This window comes from Aulostomus chinensis, chromosome 5, assembly GCF_037954235.1.
Source record: "Aulostomus chinensis isolate RoL2024-O1b breed Wild chromosome 5, RoL_Achi_v1.0, whole genome shotgun sequence".
Classification (NCBI taxonomy): domain Eukaryota; kingdom Metazoa; phylum Chordata; class Actinopteri; order Syngnathiformes; family Aulostomidae; genus Aulostomus; species Aulostomus chinensis.
This window is the reverse complement of record NC_141324.1, coordinates 8,915,699-8,928,263: the sequence shown is the minus strand read 5'-3', so window position 1 is coordinate 8,928,263 and position 12,565 is coordinate 8,915,699.

Below are 12,565 nucleotides of genomic sequence, written 5' to 3'. Positions count from 1 at the left end.
CTGGTCCTCTGCAGGGGGGTCTTCCTTTCCCCATTTCTTCGTGATGGCTTTTTTGGCTGCTGTCAATAGTACTTTTACCAAGTATGTGTCTTCCGCTCTCACATTCTCTGCAGTTAAATTACATAAATACAGGACCTTACAAGACACAGGAATTGGATACGCAAGAATTTTAACCAATGTGTCGTGTATTATTTGCCAAAATCGTCTGATTTGATCACATTCCCCAAAAATATGCGAGTGGTCCACGTTCACGACTCCACAGCCTCTCCAACAGGGTGTGTTTTTGTTCAACTGTCCACTCTTGATCTTGGTGAAACAAAAAATCGTATCAGATTTTTCCAAGAGAACTCCTCCAGATCCGAGAACTAGTGGACGTGTGGTGTATTGTCCACATATTTAGCCACTCTTCATCATTCATTTTTATCTGTAATTCTGATTCCCATTTTTGTTTTATACATTTAGTTGAATGTTTATTAGATATCAAACTTTTATATAATCTTGATAAAGTTCTACCTTTGGTCTCCTTGTATGTATTAATTATGATTTGAATCACAGCATTCACTTCTCTGGAGGGATGCGTCTTTATCTTTTCCATATAGTCATCCCTCAGTTGTAGGAACCTATAGAATTCGTTTTGATCTAAATCATATTTTTATTTTATATTTTGGAAACTCTCCAGCTGTCCGTCTTTCACGAACACACACGTTGCTGTCATTCCCTTCCCTGTCCACCTTTGAAATCCTTTATCGTATCTTGCTGGTTCAAAATTGCTCTCAATGCGACCCACTTTAAGGAGCCGGTGTCTCCCTGGATCTTATATTTCTGTATTATGTTGAACCCTAACCTTCAGTGTAAACAACACAATCGGGTCTACTTGGTTTTTAGTCTGTTGGCATGTTTCTTCATCTCCTATAACACTCTCTATTTGGTACTCCCCGATTTGTTTTTCCATTTCTTTCCACTTTGCGGTAAAATCTGTGTTGCACCAACCAACAGTAAACCTTAATTGGGCTGCACAAAAGTACATTTTCAAAGTTGGGAGTCCCAACCCTCCATCTTCTTTCGGTGGCTGGAGAGTCTCCAACCTTATTCTTGGTTTCCTCCCTCCCCAAACAAACCTTGATATTCATCTATTCCATCTCATAAATTGAGACTGGGGGACCTCTACTGGTAGAGATTGGAACAGGTAGAAAAGCCTTGGTAAAACATTCATTCTAATTATCTGAATCCGTGAGCTAAAATCTAATGTCAATGTGGACCATCTTTCAATGTCTTTTTGTATTTCCTGACTTATCTTGCCACAGTTTGATTGAAATAATTTAGGTAGTGATTTGGCAAGGCAGTTTTCTTTGTAGCCTGTTTTCCCCACCAGTTTGTCTCCAGCCTTCATGGCATCATAACAACATCCTCTGTCCTCAGAGTCTCACGTCAACTGAGGAGAAACTCCATAGAAAACCTTTAACAGGGAAAAATCTGAGAAACCTCAGGGTGAGGAGGGGAGACGGATCCCTCACCAGGAGGGACAGACGTGCAGGAGATGTTGTTACAGACAAGAAAACAGTTTATAACACAGAATGGAGGAAACATGGAAATGTTAATAACAGTTGAAGAGGGAAGCTTCTGGAAGGGGAGGCAGGGAGAGCAAGCCAGCTTGATGGGGGACTGGATGGTAGACTGGTTCATGGAAGGGGAGGCAGGGAGAGCAAGCCAGCTTGATGGGGGACTGGATGGCAGACTGGTTCATGGAGGGGGAGGCAGGGAGAGCAAGCCAGCTTGATGGGGGACTGGATGGCAGACTGGTTCATGGGAGGGGAGGCAGGGAGAGCAAGCCAGCTTGATGGGGGACTGGATGGCAGACTGGTTCATGGAAGGGGAGGCAGGGAGAGCAAGCCAGCTTGATGGGGGACTGGATGGCAGACTGGTTCATGGGAGGGGAGGCAGGGAGAGCAAGCCAGCTTGATGGGGGACTGGATGGCAGACTGGTTCATGGGAGGGGAGGCAGGGAGAGCAAGCCAGCTTGATGGGGGACTGGATGGTAGACTGGTTCATGGGAGGGGAGGCAGGGAGAGCAAGCCAGCTTGATGGGGGACTGGATGGTAGACTGGTTCATGGAAGGGGAGGCAGGGAGAGCAAGCCAGCTTGATGAGGGACTGGATGGCGGACTGGTTCATGGGAGGGGAGGCAGGGAGAGCAAGCCAGCTTGATGGGGGACTGGATGGCAGACTGGTTCATGGGAGGGGAGGCAGGTAGAGCAAGCCAGCTTGATGGGGGACTGGATGGTAGACTGGTTCATGGGAGGGGAGGCAGGGAGAGCAAGCCAGCTTGATGGGGGACTGGATGGTAGACTGGTTCATGGGAGGGGAGGCAGGGAGAGCAAGCCAGCTTGATGGGGGACTGGATGGTAGACTGGTTCATGGGAGGGGAGGCAGGGAGAGCAAGCCAGCTTGATGGGGGACTGGATGGTAGACTGGTTCATGGGAGGGGAGGCAGGGAGAGCAAGCCAGCTTGATGGGGGACTGGATGGTAGACTGGTTCATGGGAGGGGAGGCAGGGAGAGCAAGCCAGCTTGATGAGGGACTGGATGGTAGACTGGTTCATGGAAGGGGAGGCAGGGAGAGCAAGCCAGCTTGATGGGGGACTGGATGGTGGACTGGTTCATGGGAGGGGAGGCAGGGAGAGCAAGCCAGCTTGATGGGGGACTGGATGGTGGACTGGTTCATGGGAGGGGAGGCAGGGAGAGCAAGCCAGCTTGATGGGGGACTGGATGGTAGACTGGTTCATGGGAGGGGAGCGCAGGCCGGTGTAACAGTAGGGGATAAAAGGGGGGGCGATGCAGGCGGCGTTTGGAGCTCTGGTGGATCTGTGGAAACAGAGAGAGACTGAGAGACACCAAGGACAAACTACAAAGTGCAACAAGTAGTGGTAATGAGAGTTCCAAAAATGTGCGGGGAGGAGAGGTGGAGAGAGGGGGAGAGAGGAGAGGAGAGGAGGGGAGGGGAGGGCTCCATGTAACATGATGTGTCCCCCAGCAGTCTAAGCCTGGAGCAGCATAGCTATCAATGGTTCAGAGCTACCTGAACCAGTCCTAACTGAAGGCTCTGTCATGGAGGAAGGTCTTAAGCCTGGACTTAAACGTAGTTAAAGTGTCTGCCTCTCTGACCCATGGAGAGATGCTGGTTCCACAGTAGAGGAACCGGTAACTAAAGGCTCTACCTCCCAGTCTGTTTTTATTGATACTGGGAGTCACTAACAGACCTGCATTCTGGGAGCAGAGTGCTCTGGTAGGACAGTAGGGACTAATGAGTTCTTCAGAGAGGATGGAGCTTCATCATTGAGAGCCTGATGAGTCAGCAGAAGGATTTTTAAGTCCTAGATCCTACAGGAAGGAGAGAAGCTAAAGTGGAGAGATGTGTTCTCTCTTCTAACTCCTGTCAGAACCCTGGCTGCAGCGTTCTGGACCAGCTGGAGACTCTTTAGACAGTATTTAGGACATCCTGACGGGAGAGAGTTGCAGTGGTCCAGCCTAGAAGTGATAAATGCATGCACCAGTTTCTCAGCATCACTCTGGGAAAGGATGTTCCTGATCTTAGTGATACTGCAGGTGGAAGAAGGCGGTCCTAGTCACATGCTTTATGTGGGAGCTGAAGGAAAGGTCATGGTCAACAATGACTCCAAGGTTCCTTGCAGTTGGTGATTATGACCCCCAAATATTCAGTTCTCTTAAGTTTCCAGTTGAAATGAAATAATTCCTGGATCTCCTTTGGTGGGTTGTAGTTAAGCGTTAATATCTGAGTCTTTGCAACATTTATTTTATACCCTGACAGGTTTCCGAATGTCTCCAGAAGCTTCATCAAGGTAGGGAGGGATTTGTTTGGGTGTTCAAGGTAGGTAATGATGTCATCCGCCAAGAGGCCTATTTTTTGCTCTCCATCGTTCACCGTCACTCCTCTGATCCTTGGTCCTGTCTGGTAGCCTGCACAAGTGGTTCTCCAAAGAGAGCAAATAGGGCGGGTGACAGACAGCACCCTTGCCTTGTTGACCTCTGGATTTTATCTGTCAGACTCCTGTTGATTTTGATTCTTGCAGTTGGTTGTTGATAAAGTGTCTTTATGCACTGTATTGATTTATTGTTGAACCCAAATTTCTCTACTCCTTTATACAGAAATGTCCAGTTGACACGATCACGGGGTTTGTCTGCGTCTATACTGACGACTAAAGTGCTCTTTTAGTCTTTTCTGGCTTGTTCCACTGCAGTGCTTGTCGTGTTCTTCTAATGCTATCACGAGTCTGTCGTCCTCCTACAAATCCTGTTTGATCCTCTTCTATTATTTCTGATATAAAGGAGTTCAGTCTTTTCGAGATTATTTTTGTATATATTTTGTAATCTACATTCACGAAGGAAATGGGTGTGTAGCTGGCGCACTGCTCTTTGTCCTTTCCCTGTTTCAGAATGACTGTAATTATGGCCTCGGCCCACGATGGGGGCATTTTGTTGTTTGGAGAGTCCAAGTGAAAGAAGCAAGGAGCGGTGGAGTCAGCTTGTCTCCAAACATCTGACACCACTCAACCGGGTATCCATCGCTCCCTGGTGTTTCATTGTTTGTCAATGTATTTATTGCCTCTCTCACCTCCTCATTTGTGATCTCAGCGTTTAATTTTCCATTTTGTATTCGTCCTGTTGAAGGTCGAGCTAACGACTCCAGGAATGCACTCATTTCATTCTCTTCTCTGTAGGCTGTGTCTACAAATCTTGGTAGTATCTTTGGAAGATTTCTCCAATACCATCTGGGGTGGATGCTGTCTCACCTGTGAGTGGATCTTTAATTTTGTAGATTTTATTAATTGCCTGTTGTTTTCTTATTCGCGTTGCCAATATGGTAGTGGCCTTTGAGCCTACTTCATGCTAACTCATCTTAAGGTATTTATTCTTTTTTTCAATTTCATCCAGTAGTACGTCATCTATTTTGGTTTTTGTTTCTTTAATTTGCTGACTTATCTTGGAGTCGTTACTACTTTGGTGTTTCTGTTCCAGTTCCCTTAGCTTCTCAGGATTCAGTCTCTAGGCTTCTTCTTTGACTCTGTTTCTGTATGCTGCTTCAGCTGTCAGCTTTCCTCCAATGACCGCCTTCATGGCAACCCAAAAACTTGTTGGGTCCTCAGCGTCATTGTTATTTTCCTCTGTGAATCTTTTTATTTCCATTGTAACCTTCTGCCTTGTTTGATCATTGTTCATTATTCCCAAATTGAGTCTCCACACTGTGTGCCGTCTTCTATCATCTAAATTTGTTGTTAAATAAAGTTGTGATCAGACACATCTGCAGCCCCTACTTTGTACTGCCTTACCATGTGATTATCCTCTACAGTTATAAAGCAGTACTCTATCCTTGAGTGGGCCCTATGTGCTGCCCAGTAAAGTGTGAAGTCTTGTTCCTGTGGATGGAGATTCCTCCAAACATCGATCATCGCCATCTCCTCCAAAGACACGTTTATGAATCTTGCCAAATGCTTTTTTGCCCTTTTTGCACCAGTTGTATCTTTTTTGTGGTCCCTGACAACATTTAGATCTCCCCCACAAACCAGGACTCCTCCCGTTTCTGATAGAATGACATCAAATAGACATTAAAAAAATATTTGTCACTTTCCGGAGGTGCATATATATTTACTAATGTAACTAGTTCATTCTCCAGTCTTCCTTTGATAATGACATATCCTCCTTCTTTGTCCCTGCATTCCTTCTCGAGTTCAAATTTAATTGTATTTGATATCAGTATCACTACCCCTCTTCTACTTCCTTCTCTAAAAGTACTATGGTATAAGTTCCTATAGCCATATTTTCTAAGTTTATTGTGTTCTGATTGAGACAGGTGAGTCTCTTGAAGAAAGATTATATGTGCCTTTTCTTTTTTAAGTTTTGTGATGACCTTCTGTCTTTTCATTGGATTATTTAACCCATTTACATTCAGCCACATTATTTTGGTAAGGTTAGTCATCTTTATGTTCTGTTATTCCTTGAAAGCAAACTCCCAAACATCTCTGAACCAAACATTCATGAACAGTAAGTGAAACAACAGAAATCAGAAGAGTGAGTAACTTCAAATGCTGGGGAGAATTATCTGTCCTCCCCGAGTCCCCGTTGGTGTGCAAGGGGAAAACCCTCATCTCAGGAGGGCCCCTTCCTGGACTTTAACAAAGGTCTAGATCTGTCCAACTGAAAGAGCACTAAACAACCCCCAGTTGGATTTTAAAGAGTCATTAAAGAAGAAACCTGTGTGTTGTAATCTGTGCTTCTACCTTCCCGTGCATGTTCATGTTTTCATGTGGTATTTCTGCAGCATCGCTCTGGCACGGTGTGCCGCTTCCCGTCTCGTATCCTTCCCTTTCACACGTTGCCAATCGGGCGTCACTCGTTTCTTCCTCGTAGCCGCAGGTGTGCCGTCTTCTCCTGGTGGGTCCACTGTGTGTCCCCTCTCTCTCATATCCCGCTCAGCTTCCCTGGCGCTGTCGTCAGGGCCAGATTAACACTCCACAGTGTCCCTGGGCAACAACCTGTTAGTGCCCCCCCCCCAACCCCCCCAACCCACAAACCCAACCAGCACCGCGGTATCAACAATTAACCACAGAAGATTATAATATTGTCCAGTCAGTGCTTTAATATCAAACAGTCTCCAAGTACAAATTAAATGACAGAACATTTAACTTGGACTTTCTTTAGAACAAAAACAAAGAGATTATATAATAGTCACTCTTATCTTATCTGCTTATGGCTTTTCCTTTTGTAAGCATATCTATAGCATATGCTATTCCTTTGGTAAGCATATTTTACACTGGCCTCTTTCTTGACTTTAAATGGGCAAACTGGTGTATAATATCTTCAAAATCAAGACCACTAACAAGTTTGTGTTCAATGGCCAAGAGGGAAAGTGCAGAAAGCCGTCTCTGTGACATTGTGGTCCTCAGGTCATTTTTAACTCTTTTTAATACAGAAAATGACCTCTCACCCTCACAGTTCGACACAGGCAAAGTTAGAAACATTCGGAGTGCAACATATACATTTGGTCCAGATGGATATGTTGCACTCCGAATGTAGAGGGGCCCTCTAAGGATCTAGGGCCCCTGGGCAACTGCCCAGTTGCCCTAATGGTTAATCTGGCCTTGGCTGTCGTACGTTTTCACTCCGTCGCTCCAGTGTATCCGTATTTTCGTTAGCGGTGTCTTGAAACGGATCTTTTTTTCTTTGAGGACCTTTTTGATGTCCGCATACGACCTCCGTTTCTGGACGACTTCAGCAGGATAGTCGTGATCAAAAAAGATTAGTTTGTTTTCCACTTGTACTTTTTCCCCCATGCCATCTTCAGGGTCATTTCTTTTGTCTCAAACTTCAGAAAGTTAACCATGATGGACCTGGGTGTAGCATTTGGGCCCGGTTTCTGTGCGAGGCTGCGATGCGCTCGTTGGGTATGTAGCTCCACTTCTTCAGGTAGCTGGAGCTCTGTTTTTTGCAGTCGCTCAGTGTACTGACTGGTGGAGTTTTCTTCCATCTCTTTCTCCTCTGGGATGCCGAAGATTCGGATATTGTTTCTCTGTGATCTTCCCTCAAGGTCTCTTGTCTTCTCTTGCATCTGTCCAGTCTGCTCCAGCATTTCCATCATCACTTCTCCCGCATCTGCTTTCTATTCCTCCAGCTCTGCTATGCGTACCTGGGTCTCAGCCTGAGCCTCCTTCTGTGTCTGTAGTTCGTTAATATTGTCTGTTAGTTTACGTTCAATTTTTGCTGAAGAGTGCTTATTTCTTCTTTCAGTTCGTCTTTTAGAGTGTTCAGTTCGTGTCGTATCTCTTGTTTGAGGTCTTTTATGTCTTCACTGATTGGAGCCGGCCCAGTTCGTAACGTCTCGTTGTGGTCTGCTCCGTCCATTTTCTTTGCTGTGTCGTCCTCGTGTTCGCTTGCTTCACTTTCAGAGGTCTTTCTAGTTATTTCCTCAGTTTTATCTTGTTTCTGTTTCGTACCTGTTCTTCGGTTGCCTCTTCCACCCATAATATGATTTTAATTATCGAGTGTTGTTCTTGGGTGGGTTTTCATTTTCCCACTTGGGAGAGTAGTTAACTATGTGTCTGCACTATCGGCCATCTTCCCGGAAGTCGATTGAACAACATTTGAAGTAATGCGCTACCGAGTTGCTGGGCTTGGTTTGCGCTCATGTGACGTCACAGCGCACCCACATACACAATGAATGGACTTCCCCCGCGCAGCCTGCGCCTTGCGCGTTCAGTGTGAAACTTCCTTGACACGGAGTCGTGCCCATGAGCGCATCGCCGCATGCAGGCGTTTCTGGTTGGCTGACAGACGGACACGTGGGTCACGTTACCAGCATTGCTAGTTGTGATTGGTTAACACGGATTCACTACCACAGGTTATGCCCTGGATGTTTGCCCTTGACCATACGCACTACAGGGTGGCTGTTGGTGCACATCCGGGACATGATGGCTCTTGTGGACAGACATCCAGATGTCTTTGCAGAGTTCATGTCAGGACATTCTGTCGTGCACAAAACTACCAACAAATTCTCTGCTATGGCAATCGACCAGTGCCATGAACAGAACAATGCTATGGTGAAAGGATCTGGAGGGGCAGTTGGATTGACTGGGAATCCAGGAGCACTGAGATGCTGGATGGTAGCTGGGCCAGAGATTGCAAGGATCACTAAAGAGTTTGAAGAACAGGCAACAAAGCAACAGTGTAAACCCAGTGACTCAAGACAACATGAGCAGCGACCTGCAGTACAAACAACATTCCTGAAGGAGGTCCAAGCCCTTGTGACAGTGCTGGAGGAGATGGGGATCCCTTTTTAAAGCACATCCAGGATCTTCAAGTCATTGACACAAGAGACATTGTTGATACTCAAATAGCTGACACTGTAAGAGGAATTGATACCCTTGGTGAGGAGCAGTCCACCCAGTTTGAGACTGAAAGGCTGGAAAAGTGCACAACACCTATCAAACATCCTCTTCCAAAGAACAAGTTGTCACTGTTCAGCGGGCCACCTGTCAAGGTCAAATCAAAAGAGAAGGCACAACTTGCCGCACTGAAGAGTGACTGTGGTCTTTTTTCTAGGCTGTACATCTCATGTCAAACAAGAGCTGGAGACATCAACCATTTCTTTTCCCGTGAAAACCACGCAGTGCCCCCAGCTCTGTCAAGTGGAGGAAAACTTCAGCGTGGGGTGAAGGCTGATCTGCTTTGCTGCCTTGAGTCAAATCTGCCTGACAACAAGAGTGTTCCTGAGGCTGATGCAGTTGTTCTAGATGGCGCAGCTGTGGTTCAAATGCTGAAACCAAATACATCACGAACATTCCAAGAGGATGGAGAAACTGTTTTTGCAGCATACATCTCTGCTCCACTTGATGTAAGCTCCCGTGTCGACCTTGTCTGGGATGCACCCCTACCTGCCAGCCTGAAAGCCTTAACAAGATAGAAAAGGGGAAAGACAGTGAACGATCGCTGTTCCGTTACCACAATGAATCATTGTGCTGACTGTTATTTTGAAAAAGTTTATTTTGAAAGGACAGGAAGTACATGTAAGTTTAGCGATCTCAATTTCCTGCTCATGGACTGGAAGTGAAGGAAAACATTTGCCAGGGATGTCGTTTTTTTCTGACAGCTTCATCCTGTTGAATTTGTCAGCATCTTACACCCTTTGATAGCATCGCCGGTATGTATTAAAGCACATTTATGTTGGAAATGAGCGCAGATGATTATTTTGTGATGGCGTTTATTTTTGCTAACTTTGTGGGGAGAGTTTAGGACTCTATTTCTGCCGTTGATCATTTCTCTATGACTGTTGTTGAAGTTCATATAGATGGTGATAATATGTTAAAATACAGTGGTTAAATGAATAAAGGGACTTAAGCAGCTAACTAACAAGTTGATGAAAGGTATGGTTGAAGAACAGTCACTTTAGTTCATGAGGACTTTATTAGGAGTATATTTACACTGTGTGTTGGTGCAGTCAGAAGAAAGAAAGCAATTCCATTTGTATTCATTATGTGTTTTGTGTGTTATAGTTTTACTCTTCCCTGCGTCAATAAACCTGTGGACAACGGGCAACTGTCTTCAGAGTGGTGATGTTCAGAAGGAGTTTATCTGTCTGCTAAAGTGTACAGCAGTACACATACTAGAGGCACCACAGTCACAGTCACCCATAGAATGATCTGTGGTGCTGATGTACGACCGAACCACTGAATGGATGGAGGGTAACGATGCCAGGAAACACCTTTTCTCCCAGAGGTCCAGGAACTTGGAGAACATCCCTCCAACCCAGGCGGCCCTTAAAGAGCACATCAAGAGGACTTGCTTTCAAGCCAACCCATTGGAACCAGTCAGTGGTCTTGGATCTGAAGATACCAGAGCCATCTGACTGGGGCTGGATGAAAGAATCTGCTGGATGGCAACCTTTCTGGACAGCTCTCCCTCAAGCAGCACAATCTTGCAAGGAGCTGATCTGTAACTGCCAGAAAGGGTGCACTGGACCGTGCATGTGTGTCAAAGCTGCACTTGCATGTACAGATCTTTGTTGTTGTTCAGGAGACTGTTAGAGTTTAATGATTCACCACAATCATCACAGAATCCAGGAAAGTGCCAGGCTAACAGGGTGCAGAAGGAACGCACGTATCTGGGGGTGAAAAGGTGGGGAACCAGGGGGCGCTACTCATGACTAATAGACGGTTAAGAAATGAGATTATTTCCATTACGTGACATGAGGAACTGTGGGACTGTCTATTTGCCATAACTCCATCCACTGTTTATTTTTGTTTTGTCAAGAAACCTTCTGTTCTATGACAGGTGCTGTATGAAACACACATTTTTATTTTTATATATATATATATATATATATATATATATATATATACACATACATATGTACACACACACACACACATATATATATACATATACATATATACATATATTTGTATATGTATGTAGTACAAGTTATTATCATTATTCTGATATTCATCATAAAAACATTTCACTCGTTGCTTTCATTTTTTGGGAAATAAACCACCCATTTGCACATTTCGGCTCTCTTTTTCCAGATGATTTGACCTTGACATTGATCTAAAGGCATTTTCTTTAATTATATTGATCTCAAATGTGTCACCAACTGACTGGGCACCCAAAAATCAGTATGCTTCCAAAGTTAAGCATTTTTCAATATTTTTGGCAGCTATTTTGAATTTGACCTCTCCCGGGCCTCAAGGGTAAAATTTGACTTGCCTCAAATAAACCTCATGGTGAGGCCTTCTTGATGAGTGCCCCAAGTCCTTTTCTCTTCCCTGCCATGGTTTGTGCCCCATCACTGCAAACACCAGTGCAGTTCTCCCACTTGAGCCCATTCTCAGTCAAGAAGCAGTCCAACATTCTGAAGAGCTCTTCGGCTGTGGCTCTGTCTCTGACATACCTACAAAAAGTAGATCCTCACACAGGGAGTTTGTCAAGTCAAAACGTACACAAGCAAGAAAAAAACCCTCTTTGTTGTTGTCAGTTGCTTCATCAAATTGTAAGGCAGAACGCTTGTCTTGAGTTCATCTACCAGCTGTTCTTGAAGACGGTGAGCAAGGTCATCTATACGTCTGGCGACAGTGTCATTGGACAGAGGGATCGTTTTGGTTTGGCAGCACTTGGGTCATCCACCATGACAGAGACCATGTCCAATGCTGCAGGCAGGATCAGCTCCTCTGCTATGGTGGAGGGTTTTTAGCACTGAGCAACTTGGTATCCACCTGATATGATGCTAACAGCGCTCGCTGGTTTGCTGAAGTAGCGCTCACAAAGCGGGATGATTGTTGGCAAAATTCGGCACGTTTTCACTGAAAAAACTCCAGCAGCTTACCAGCGTGATTGGGGTGGAATGTCTTCAAGTGGCGCCTTAATTTATTTGGCTCCGTGCTGTCTGCTGCCAGCACTTTTAGACAGTGAACACACCGGTCTGTCCTCGTCTCCCACTGTAGTCACAGTCAAGCCAAGTGCTACATTCACTTCGTCATATTTCCTCATCTTAGCTTTCGGGTGACTTTCTTTTGTCTCATTATCTTCGTCTCTCTCCTTCTTTCCTTTCAACCCTGTTCAAATTTTTTCCATGTTGTCTGTTGAGGGTTGGTTTACTGCACTTAATATCGCCTGCTTGGTGCAAAACCCCCCCCCAAAAAACGTACACCAGAAAGCCAATACTCCCTGCACTGACAGGACCAGGCTCAGACACAGGACACAGATGCAGGGTTCACGGCAAGGGGTTTTATTGTCTGACGCTCTGAGCAGAGAAATCAAAGAGCTTTGAAAATTAAACTAATCTACTCAGAGCTATGAAAAAGATACAAAATGAAAATCGCTCCAATGAAGGAGGAAAACACAAAAGCTATCAAATACTATCAATAAATAAAAATCACTCCAAACGGAGGAAAGAAAAAGGGCTGTAAACAAAACTACTAACCCTGGACTAAGGTATAAAACTTACAACCAAAAACTCTCTCAGAGGGATGCAAACAGAAATCAACAGGCAAACTTGAGGTA